Source organism: Panthera leo, chromosome C1, assembly GCF_018350215.1.
Source record: "Panthera leo isolate Ple1 chromosome C1, P.leo_Ple1_pat1.1, whole genome shotgun sequence".
Lineage (NCBI taxonomy): Eukaryota > Metazoa > Chordata > Mammalia > Carnivora > Felidae > Panthera > Panthera leo.
The window spans coordinates 163,764,360-163,777,392 of record NC_056686.1 but is presented as its reverse complement, the minus strand read 5'-3'; the positions used below and the strand labels follow the sequence as shown (position 1 = coordinate 163,777,392).

At 39.0% G+C, this 13,033-nt stretch overlaps 1 long non-coding RNA gene across 1 annotated transcript in view; it reads right to left on the bottom strand.

Moving 5' to 3' along the window:
* Positions 1-698: 698 nt before the first annotated feature.
* Positions 699-13,033, bottom strand: part of LOC122227949 — a 93,067-nt gene continuing 80,732 nt past the window's right edge. The window contains exons 3-5 of the long non-coding RNA XR_006206293.1: positions 12,445-12,816; positions 11,558-11,777; positions 699-931 (exon numbers count right to left, since the gene is read on the bottom strand). This is a non-coding gene — a long non-coding RNA (uncharacterized LOC122227949). The remainder of the gene's footprint in view (positions 932-11,557; positions 11,778-12,444; positions 12,817-13,033) is intronic.

Genomic DNA, 13,033 nt, shown 5'->3' with positions numbered 1-13,033 from the left:
GAACATTTAGAACAATGCCAGGGACTTTAAAACCACTCAATAAATGTTAGCTATTATTATTTTTTCATTCAAGCACATAGCCGCTATGTAATCAGATCAACAGCCAAATTTCAGAAACTTTGCCTTGCACTTTCCAGAAATATGCCGGGTCAAGAGGACTAAAGTGGGTACATGGTGGACTGAAGTACTAAATTAGAAGGATAAAGAGTTATTTAAAGTCTCCTGAAGAAGAATGGTTAAGCCTTAGTTCTGAAATCAGATAATACTTCAAAGAATCTTGGTAACATTATAGAGAAGGAGGTCTGAGAAAGTATTATAGTTGAAAAAGGAAAAAAATTAGAGGGGAACCCATGAAAGCATATCATACCCCAGTGACAGTAAATTTTACTAAGGGAAGGTTTAGGTTTGCAAGAATCCTGATATTATTCAGATCAGAAATAGAAAGCAAACTCAGCTAAATATAATTTATGTGAAACATTTTAAATGTCAATTTTTTAAAGGAAATATATTACGGAACATAATATAAATGTATATTGGAATGAATGAAGAATTATAATTAACCTGAAATAAATATTAAGTCCAATTTTGAGGGGAGAGGGCATAAAGATTTCAAAAATCTATTTCCCTTTCATCGACTTCCATAAAATTTTTTTAATTCTTCACAGAGCACAGTGAGCAAGTTTCTGCTTCTTCTCCCTTTTAATGTGTTCAACTTGGTTTTAAGCACGCATCAGAAAGCAGCTTACAATGAAAGCCTTTTGTCGTCTGTAGACAGAAATGTCAGAAGCTGAGCCCTGGCCAATACAAGGTATAAAAGAATTCCCCCTGATGCCATCTGTCCTTCAAGGTCAAGCCCTGCACAGCTGCATGCTCAGGATGGCCTAGGATCACCTGGGTAACCTCTGGGTGACGTTCGTATTTGAGATGGGACCTGAAATGGGGAAGAAAGAGGAGAAATAGCAACATGATACTTAACAGATTCTGGTCTGAGTGATCACACATTTGGCTTTCTGCAAGGCATAAATCTATTATCTTCAAAACTGGCCTGCTCGCATTGCTGGCATTCCTCCTAAGCAGCTGCAAATGATAAGCCTTACTCTACATAATTTTCTTCAAAGTACCTTAGCGATATGATTAACCATATAGATACATGTGATGGACCCTATTTTCCCCGTTTCAGTGTGGAAGGTCCAGAGATTTCAGTGACTCACTCCATTTTTTACTGACTCTACAATGAGTCCTGCAAAGCTGCCTCATTCTACAGAGATTCAGATTCCAATAATGAAACCGTATCTTAAAAAAATAATAATAAACTTCAAAAAAATTACACAACTGGACTATGCACTATAATCTACCATTCTATTTTTCCTCACATGGGGATTTTTTTCCCCCTACAACATTGTGTTAAACAAAGTGGTTTCAACCAAGAGCTTCCGGACAAAGAAGTATGTTGGCACTGGTTTCTGGCAGTGCTTGAATAAGGTTAGCACCTATCAAGAACTAGGGGCCTTAGATAAAATTGCTCTCAGGGCTTTGGGGTAAAGAAAAAATTTTAAACCAAATGGAGCCCTCCTTTCCCAATCTATTAAACAATCCTAGAATCAGAATCATGTAATTTAGAGGGGTCTATGGTAATGTGCTGAAGCCGATGTGTGACTGGTGGCAGAGTCAGCTGGTCCTATCTCCTCCCACTTTGGTAGCATCAAATTAGGCATGGCACTTTTACACTTCGAACACTGTGAAAATGCTTCTTCCTCCTACCTTCCCAGGAGCTGGTTGCTATGTATTTATCAAGTACCATGGGTTTAACAGGGCCATGGATTCAGCCCTGGACCCTAAAGCTGGAGAAGGTTATTTCTGTGGACACCAATCATTAGATATTTGAATAGTATCTGTTATGCTCATGCCTTAAATAGATAGGAATGGATGATATGATACCAAGGAGGAAAAATTCAAATGATTATGCTTGTTAATCTAGTTTTTTTCTTAAAAAAAGGTTTTTTTAATTTATTAAATATAAAAACTACTATTAGGGAGGATAAATTGATCCTCACGTGGTGATGACTGACAACTAGGATTTTATAGAAGTGTGGAAAAGTTGAGAGTAATGAATCTTCTGAAAACAACTTTTATAATCAAACTAAAAATATCTCTGTATGTGTGTTTGTTCCTTTTTCCTTCTAAAGAAAAAATTTTCCTCATACATTAAAAAAACAACAAGAATCTTCCCATATGTTTTACATTAATGAAACAATTTCCTCTCTGAAAAAAAAAGATTGTTAAATAAAGTGGATTTAACTTTGACTCATCATTAGCTCTGTCTCCTCCCCTGTTCTGGCATTCTTGACTTTTAGTACTATACATCCTTCCAGGAGAGTCTAGTAGTAAAATCATGGAGGGAGTTTAGCTTTTATTGATTCTGAAAGAACAATATAACAAGATACTGACAATAATAAACAGATACAAAGTTGTTTCAGCCTGGAAACAATTGCAGCCATATAACCCTTGGTGGCCTCTTTTATATGAACTGTTATTTTTCTCTCCACAATGACTAACACGGGAACTATCATCCATCCAATCCAGCAGGTTCTATTTGCTCAGGAAATGGTTAAACTACTACAGGTCAGCCCTGCAGCCTCATGGAAATGCTTTGATTTGTCTCCCACACAAAACCAATTTGAGTCATTTATTTTACTAACAACTCCCCACAGAATCAAGACACTGCACAAAGTCCCCTTTTAAGAAAAATTTACCCTCACAAAATGTGACTTTGCCAAGAAAGTTTCCTCTGGAAAAGGCACAGATTTCATGCACTTTCATGAAGTGGCTATAGAGCTTATACTTAACATTAAGGATTTGCACAATTCCTTAATTTGGCAATTTTCTCACAGGAGGCTCACAATTCCAATCTAGTTTGATTTGATGCTGTTTCTGACATGTAAAATAAAGATTTGACTCAGAAATTATCCAGGGTAAACAATTCAAATGTGATATTACTCCAAGTGCTCCTAGCCTCAGAACAGGAGGATGTGGGTCCCTGACCCTTGTCTTGTGGTTATCCAGTCAGTCAGCAAATAAATATCCAGTGTCCTCTGGATGCATAATATCATAATAGGTGGTTGTATGAGCTATTCTAGTTCAAACACTGCAAATATTTCTATATCCTATCTTCCAAAACAGACTCTCCGAGGGAAAGAAATCAAACAGTTAAAAATATACGTCTCAAGTAACAACTCCTTTTCCAAAATGGGTGATTCATAATTGAGTCAGCTTCTCCCTGATGGAAGGTCACCGTAGGAGCAGCCAAGAGGGAGGGTGACTTTCTCCTGTGACGCCTCAGGGTCATCCTGCAGCTAACAAGCCACAGGCTTCATACATACACCTGAGTGAACAAGATTTGGGGTGATGGCTGAAGAAAAGAAGAAGAAACGGAAAAGAGAAAGAGGAATAAGAAATTCCTTTGAGAGAAAATAAAAATCTCTTTTGTATTCCAATTTCAAAGTGAACTAAGTTTCACACATGACGCTCTCAAACTGTAAGGCTTAAGAACACCAGCCTGCATCAAGTCGTTAACCTTTTAGGACCTACTCAAAGCAATGTAGTGTGACTTTATTAATGAATGCTTTAATGTGGTCTATAAAAGCTAACAAACACAGACACTTGCTATGATTCATCAAATTTAATACTCCATCAAACCTTTCAGTTTAAAAACCAATGCTTTTTTTTTTTTTAAATACCCAATCCTCAAAATGGGAGTCCTGTGTTCCAATTAAATTTAATGCATCAAAAAATAAAAACCATAAGAACTTAATACTGGTCAAAATTTTTGAATAAACAATAAAAGAAATAAATGCTGTGCAACATTAATTAATAAGTCCAGAATATATTTTATTGAAACCATAGACAACCAAGAGAAGTAGCTCTTGAGAACAGATTTGCTGTTTAAGGGACACATTGTCTGCTGTGTTGTCTCTTGCTAGGAGGCAAAAGACCCCATTGTAAAACAGCTGGGCTTCTTGCTTCAGGCAAATGCAAATTCTACAGTCGAAGAACTTAAATAGAAACTTGTAGAATTTTTGCACTATTGTACTCAATGACTTTTATATTTTGGAAACCCATACTTATGTGCCTGACTTTGTAAAATCCCTTCTTTGTAATTTCAATATACACATATTCTCATTGATGTTTTATAAACCGCGCTACAAAAGAACAGCTCACCTTGCCTGTATTCAGTGTCCATCTGCAAGAGTTCTTGGATGAAGTTTTCAAAATGTCAGTTTGCTTTAAAGACACCTTCTTATGGTTTTGTTTTTGAATGTTTGTGTGTTGTGGCATTTATCAGAAGATAAATGGAGAGGAGAACTTTGGTGGTCTCACTTGATTTTGTGTTCAAAATCTAGGTTATGGCCAATGCCTGATGTGTACCAAAATTTAGTACAGTTCCAGGAAAACACTGTCCCAGGTCCTGAGAACCCTTTGTGGACAAAGAAAGGGGCCTATAAACTGTGTCATCAGGACCATCTGCCATGTCATCAAAAAAAAAAAATCCAAGTGGATTATTATCTTTTTCTCTTTAGATCATCCTGTAGATGTCTTAAGTGCTTTGCAAACTTTATTCCTCTTTATCTGGTTGTCAGATAGGTTATCTCTCATTTTACTAATGAAGTATCAGACATGGTGAAGTTAACTGATGAGCTAAGACTCCAACAAAACTAAATCAAGAGGCTACTGACATCAGGATCTTTCCATCATTCAGAATGCCACTTCTTACCTCCTGGGACAGAGAATGCCAAGTTATGTGAATTCTACCCAGTTCAGTTAATTTCTCTTAAACACACTGCACACAGTGCAAAGTTCTTAAGCACACTCCAGAAAAGAAAAAAAAAAATGTGAATGCTCTTTAGATTTTTTTTAATGCAAGCATAGAATCTACAAGATAGTTTAAATGATATGGGAAGTGAAAAACTACTATGTTGCTGCTACAAAATGTGAATAATTCACTCACATTATCTGAGATTTGTGTGGCAGACTGACTCATGAATCATAGAGTAACCATTAAAAAATGACAAAAAGTAGGTCAATTTTTAAATTTCAGCTATATGTCAATCTATCTTAGAAATAAGTGAGAAGGCTACATTTTTAGTGAGAATTAGACTCATATACAGGGAAAAAATTTGGTATGATTCAAAACCACAGAAATTATATTTAGCCAGGACTTTTAAAGATGTACTTCCAACCATTCACCTTAGGGATGAGTAGGCTAAATTCTGACAGGTTAGACAACTTAACTTCTTTAATCCTAATTAGGGTCACAGTTGACATGGTCAAGTTCATCTGTATCATTTCAACTATAAATTGGGCCTCAGTAAGGAGAAAAGTTTCTACTAGCTATATTCTGAGTTCCCGTCTAACTATAATGTCCAACTAGTCATTACCTCTTATCAGAGAATATCCAGGTCCCCTGTTTCCCATTTGATGCTCTATTCATCCTTATTTCATTTTTTGAACATTGGGAGACACATGAAGAATGATGTGTAAGGTACATCACAAGCCACATTATTGTGAACTCTTGGGTTTATTGGTGGGGATTGTGGGTAGAAGGGTCAAGGTCATCCTAGAAATATAGATCGTGGCTTTGAGATCTTTCCAGGAAACAAGAGGGCCAAGGACTGGTCTAAAGGAGCGGTCACTGGATGGTGCTGTAGAGCGTGGGGACAGTCAGGTGAGAGAGAGCCTGGCTGACTGCGTGGTGGCCCTGGCTGGGAGGCAAGTGCCCACACTCAGTCTCCCACTTGTCCTGGGTGACCCTTACCATTCCAGCTCCAGCCATACCTGTAGATCTTAGTCGCCACAGATGCAGCCAGGATGTGACTTTTTTGGCTGCAGATAGAAAACTAGGCAGCCACTCTTGGCCAGGAACATGGTGGTGGAGACGGATAAGAGTCGTAGAAGACTCTGCTTCAGGGGTCGACTGAGCATGTTCTCAAGGCAGTGGGTGCCTCACAGAAAGTGCTGTAACATGCTGCATTAGGAATTAGCAACCCAAAGAACTAGAGTTCCTTTAATTTCACCCTCATTTAATACAGCACTGTGCTGAGTCCTGCAGACTCTACAATGAGCAAAAACCCAACAAGGTCACTATAGTCTGGTCACATGTCTTTACTGGTCAAAGCTGCCTCATATAATAAACTCATTCAGAGTGGATTTCAGCACAGCATCAGACTCTTTTAGGAGTGTTTTGTCATGAGCTCATCTCTGCTCAACTCCCCAGAACTGTCTATCCCCTTTGACCTCTGTGTCCAGCAATAGTGAAATAGTAACTGTTCTCCAAAACCTCCACAATCCCCCTCATCTGTACATCTTTGCACTTACTTTTCTTTCTCACTAAAATTATCTTCCCACTAACTCTTTCATTATTAATTCCTTTGACTCTCTTCTTAGATAGCCAGGAATCTTTGTCTTTTCCTCCAACACCATCTCAAACTGACCTGGGCCCCCATCGTGTCTTGCCATGGCACCAGGTACCTCTCCTATCAGAGCTTTACATTGCCTTTTGCTTGGCTGTCACTTCCACTGGGTTCTAATGGATAGACATTACCCATAAGGATAATGTCCCTGCATAGTTCCTATTATTTTATATACCAGCACCAGCATGGGTTCTGGCCACAAGGTCCAAAGGTAAACTGCATTTCAATTTAATTGGTTTCCTTTGTAATTCTATTTTTTGGAATGATCTTAAAAACATTACTTTAAGAAGGCATCTTTAGGTTTCATCTGGCTGTTGAAGGAGTCTGTGGCATAAGAAATTTTTAAATTTTTTTAATGTTTATTTATTTTTGAGAGAGAGACAGAGTGTGAGTGGGGAAGGGGCAGAGAGAGAGAGGGAGACACAGAATCCAAAGCAGGCTCCAGGCTCTGAGCTGTCAGCACAGAGCCTGACGCAGGACTCAAACTCACAAACTGTGAGATTATGACCTGAGCTGAAGTCAGTCGCTGAACCAACTGAGCCACCCAGGCGCCCTTGTAGCATAAGAAATTTTAAGAACTTCTGCTGAATGCTCAATAAGTGTATGATGAATGATTAGTTGGACAGTTAAATGGATGAAAGAAAATAAATTAAATGAAAGAAAAGTCCCTATGATCCAGCAAAGAAAGAAGGCTCCAGGTCTGGGAGTTGTGAGAACTTGCTGCCCATGAACATATTTTTATTCCACAAGATGGACCTTTTCTTCATGAAATTTTAGAAAAGGTTCAAAGTTTATTGAATACCCAATACATTTGTGGCCTGTGGAAAACTCTCCATTGCCTACACTACCACTAATCCCCTCCCCTTTCTTCCATGCTAGCAAAGCTTATCTACTATAATAGTGCTAAACCAGCCCAATATTCCTTTGTGGTTAGTTCTGGCCATGGCCCAGCTCTAGACAATAAGATGTAAGGGGAAGTCTCTAGGAGTTTCTGGAAAATAAGTCCTTCTTTGGCAGTGATCTTGGAGAGAAGCTTTCTTACCACCCTACCTTTGAGCATAGCTTTGTGAAGGTGTACAGTCTAGAAGTATGGTGGCCATTGTATGTCAAAGAGGCAATAAATTTGAGGATGAGACAAAAACATGCTAAGGATGGCAGATTGAAGCGGAGGAGGAACCTGGGTCCTCACTAAAAGGATTATCATTAAATCATTCATGGCAGCACCCTATCCCAAACATTTTTATTTATAAGATTGTTAAATATCATTATTATTGAGCCCATTTTTTGCTGGGTCTCCTATGACTCAATGTCTTCCCATCTCATACAGCAACACAACCTACTGACAAATGTGGCTGCCATAAGGATTAGGGCTGCAGACCTTAACTAGCTAAGCACATCATTCTTTGTTTTCAGACATCAGTTAGTATTTCCCCCTGCAAAGATCAGATTCATCCAATAATTATTTTAGCCCTAAAATACACCAGAAAGAAAAGAGGAGCATTGGTTCTCTAGTAGGGAAATGACTTCATGATCCTATAATCACCATCACCAGCAGACCTTGCTGAAACATTTCTATGTACCTAACTCTCCTGTGTCCTGACCTAACATGCCAGGCCTGGACTGAAAACAGCATACAGAAGAGGCTAAGTTCCGCTCTGAAATTAGAAACTGCTTTGATTCACACCAGCTCCAGGCATCACTTTCCCCAGTTCCAGCCCATCTCCTCCTGTACCTCCTGACATCGCTCACTTTCTAATTCTCTCTGGGGATTGACACACCTTTCCAATGGACTGTAAGCTCTTTTGAAGTCAGGGACAGTATCCAGGGGTTATTGTATCCTCCTTCAGTATCCAAGCGGGGAGTCAATAAATGTTTATTTTATGATACTTTATAAAAGGTTTAGGCCTACAGGCATACTTCGTGTATATTGGGGGTTCAGTTCCAGACCACCACAATAAAGTGACTATTGCAATAAACTGAATCAAAAGAATTTTTTTGGTTTCCCAGTGCAAATAAAAGTTATGTTTACACTATACTGTAGTCTATCAAGTGAGGAATAGCATTATAACTAAAAAAAAAAAAAGGCATGTGCATACCTTAATTTAAGAATATTACTAAAAAGTGCTAACTATCATCTGAATTTTCAGCAAGCTGTAATCTTTTTGCTGGTGGAGGGTCTTGCCTGAATGGTGACAGCTGCTCACTGGTCAGGGTGGTGGTTGCTGAAGGCAGGGGTGGCTATGGCAATTTCTTAAAATAGTATTCCTATTTTAAAATAGGAAACTTTATTAGTTTGCTACATCGATTGACTCTTCATTTCACTTGAATACTTAGAAGCCATTGTAGGATTACTAATTGGCCTAATTTCAATATTGTTGTGTTTCAAAGAATAGGAAAACCCAAGGGGAAGGAGACAGGGGAATGGCTGGTCAGCAGAGCAGTCAGAACACACACAGCATGTATCTACTAAATATACTGTCTCATCCTGATCACAGATCACCACAACAAACATAATAATAGCGAAAGATTTTGAAATATTGCAAGAATTACCAAAATGTGACACAGAAACATGAAGTGAGAAAATGCTGTTGGAAAAATGGCGCCAATAGACTTGCTTGACACAAGGTTCCCACAAACCTTCAATTCATAAAAATAAGAAAAATAAAACAGTATCTGGGAAGCACAATAAAGTGAAGCACAATAATATGAGGTATGCCTATATTCATGAGAGTTGAGAGTATATAACATGATCCCTGCAGAGAAAGCACATGTATAAAGAGATACTTATGATGCCAAGCAGTGTGCACTCTAACAGCTGCATGAAGGAGAAAGTCAAGGTCCCTTGGGTCTGAGATGGGAGAGGAAGCCTCTATAGAAGAGCTGCACCTCAAACTAGTCCTGAAAGTGGATAAGACTTAGACAAGAAGAGGAATGAAAGGACCCACCAGGTGGGTCACACAGGGTGAGCAATGACTGAGGCAGAAGGACTCGCAGGAGAGTGAAAGATGGATGTAAAGAAAGTAGGAATAAAATGGGAGAGGCAGTTTGATATTAGACGGTGGAGAGCCTTTATTGTAAGCTCAGGCGTTTAGGCTTCATATTATATAGGGAGCCATTGAAAGTTGTGGGAGAGAGCTACAATTATGTGCCTTGCAGATGCCATTTACCATACATCTTGCTGTGAAATCTGAGTCATTCATTGATGACAATGCCAGAGACTCTACTGTCAGTCAGGAGATTATTAGATAGTGGAATTATCTGGTGAACAGGTTGTATAGGACAGACTCAAAAGCCTTCCTATTTATGAACTGTTGCTTCCTGATAACAATCATACTTGATTTGAAGGAAGGTCCTTCTATCACATTCCCAGAGACATGTTACAATTATCATCTTTTATTCTTCATTTTTGACCTCAAGGGCAGAGGCCTATAATAATCCTACACCTCACTTTATAGCACATCGCCACATTATTCCCACAAGGCCCATCTCTCATTTCATCATTTTCTCCTCCTCACCCCAGAACCCTCATCACCATTTCTCTCGTCCCCACAGAGGCATTCTGATGTTGTTAATATGTGCATGTATCTTTGTAGATCTAGTGTTGTTTTGTACTTAACAAATTTGAATTTGTTTTTTAAAATTTGGACAAATGGCATTACACTTTACATCTCATTTTCTCTTACTTGTTCACTCAAAATTTTTGCTTTTAAAATGTATCCATGTGGCATTATCAAAATATTGCATGTCTAAAAAAATATTGCATATCTAAACATTGAATATACTGCCTCTGTTCACTGCATACTTTTCCATAGAATGCAACTGCCCCACTTACTTATTTATTGTCTTATGAAGGGCATACATGTTAGTTCCAACTCCAAATTACCACAAACAGTGCTAAAAAGACATCTTTGTGTGTTATCCCTTTGTGAAAATGTCTCTGGGATGTGTCCAGAAGTGGGCTTGGTGAAGCAGGATGACTATATAATTTATTGTCTTTCCTAAGAGGAACATTTTGGGAAGTAAAGGGGGCACTAGTACTATATTATGCCCAAACCTCAGGTCTTCCCTGCCTTCCTGCTAAGTGGGACCTCTTGTCATCTTTGCCTTAATTCCATTAAGATTGTCAGATTGCTTTCTAAAATGATCATACTCCTTTACTCTTCTCCCAACAATCAAAGAGTTCCCATAACCCCATAACTTGTAAACACCTGGCATTATGCAACTTTCCAGTTGTGACATTCTAATGTGTCTGAAATGGTCTGTGTTGTTCCATGACCAGAGAACCTGAGTACCCCTTCTGGTACCAGTTCACCACTTGAGCTTCTTCTCCTGTGATCTACCCCATCATATCCCTTACGTATTTTTCTTTGAGGTTTCCTGTCTTTTTTTCTTGTCAATGTGCAAGAGTTCTTTGTATATTCTATGTAATAATCCAATGTCATTTTTTTAAGAGATAGTTTCAAGCATTGCAAATTCTTCTCCCAGTCTGTCAGCTGTCCATTAACATTGTTTATGAAGCTTATGGTTTACAGTTGCCAAGGTCACCATTTTCTCTTAAAAAATAAAAAGACACTATTATCTTCTTCTCCAGGTTCTGGCTGACTCTCTAGCTCTTTGCATATTCTCTATAAAACAACAGCAAGATCGATAGGAAACACGAAACACGGCCTAGGATATAAGACATTTGGGCCTGCAGAATGGGGTAATAAAGCTGAAAAGGACCTTGGACATCACCTAGTTCAAACCCCTCACAACATTCCAACTCACAAAAGAACAAGTGCCTTGACTGAGGGCTAAAAGCACAGGTCTCCTGCCTGATTCCAGGCTGGCTCTTCTTTGCACATCAGACACACTGTGAAAGTGTCTGTTATTCCAGCCGTTCCTTATTGACATTCCTTATGTCAGGACTGACTCACCCTTCCATTTCCCATCCTGTAGAGTGAGTCCTGTTTTTGTTTCACGGTGGACTTCTTACCCAAGGCTTGGGGCACTAAAAGGCTAAAATGATTTCACTTTAGGATCTCATTATTATCAGCACATGTTTATTTCCTGCATTTTCAACATTTTCAAAGTAAAGCAAAAGACCTCACCTTGCTGTGGGCAGCATGTCTGAAAAGAGCTCACCAAACCTCCTGAGTCCAATGCCAACAAAACTCGGCTCCATGGCTTCCCCTGTTTCATATTCACACGATGCAAAACACATGGGACAAATTTATGTCACTGCAATTTGCCTGGCAGCCTGCATTTAAATCACCAAGGTTTGCAGCTCCACGTTTTAGGGTGTCGTTTGCAGTCCTGTAGCCAAGAGCTCTGAAGGAACAAGCACACATGAAGGCTTGTTAGCCAGCCGGATGTGATGGGGCTCTCCTGGCAGACTAATTAGTATGCTGCAGCGTATCTGCATATCTCTCAAATAGACATTGTTTGTGTCTTTCCTCAGTGACAGGGGAGACTGTTCAGTAGGACACCTTACCTTTTAATATGCAGGGTTTGTTAGAAGAACAGCTCAATTCATATTTCCCTGGTTTGATGGTAAGTGAACAGCAGTGGCAATATTAATCTGTAGTAACCTGTCAGTGAACTCTACAGCTAATATGATGTAGTTATGATTTTACCATCAATCAGGACTGAACAGGCTCTGGGCAATCCTTACAGCACAGCCTCAAAAAATCTAATTGTGCAAAAGCTTCATTGGTTTCCAACATTTCTTTTTTATCTGTCACAGGCTTTAGGCCTAGTACACAACCTTTTATTATTGGCCTTATTGCATTAGCTTGTTGGACAAAGGAGAAAAGGCTAAAGCAGAGGGTTCCCCTGCATTCCATCATTTGTTTGCATGCAGGATTTTATTTGACAGTCTCATATTGTTTTAGATGTAGATAAAAATTATTAGGACATATGGCATCATGTGAACTTTTGAACTGCCAATTGCCAATGTGTTCTAAAGGACTAGAGGCATTTAACAATTCTGACCTACCTACAGAGGCGGAGATGCCACATGGACGAGCCAATGAGGTCTCCCAGGGAATTGCATTTAGAGTCAACATAACCTTGCATGTCTTCCTTGACCAGTTTTTATGCGGGGGAAGAGTAAAATCACTCAGAGGTGGAACATTCGCAACTGAGATGATCTTTAGCCAAAATTAAGGCTGACTCTTTGTGATATGATGATAAGCAGTTCACTTTCTCCGAGAACCTGCACACACAGTATGAAGTAGCATGGAGCCACATGGCCTCCGTTCATATGCAGAACATTTCTCCCAGTGTCTGGGACACAGTCAGATTCTATTCCAATGAAAGCATGTGCATAAAACACAAATCCACATCAAAGTAGCTCCAGCTCTTGAGTCTACAGGGTTGGAAGGGACTGTAAGACTTAAAACATATAAAAACATTTACGAAGATGAACTATTAACTTTATCCATTTAGGCATTTTAATCTTTTGCATCTTAAATGCGACTGAGCCTTTTGGAACTGGGAAATTGCTAATCAGCATGTTGGGTAAATGTTTCTATTTTAAAATGTGCACACTTAGAAATAACAGCTGGCCATAAAGTACATATTTA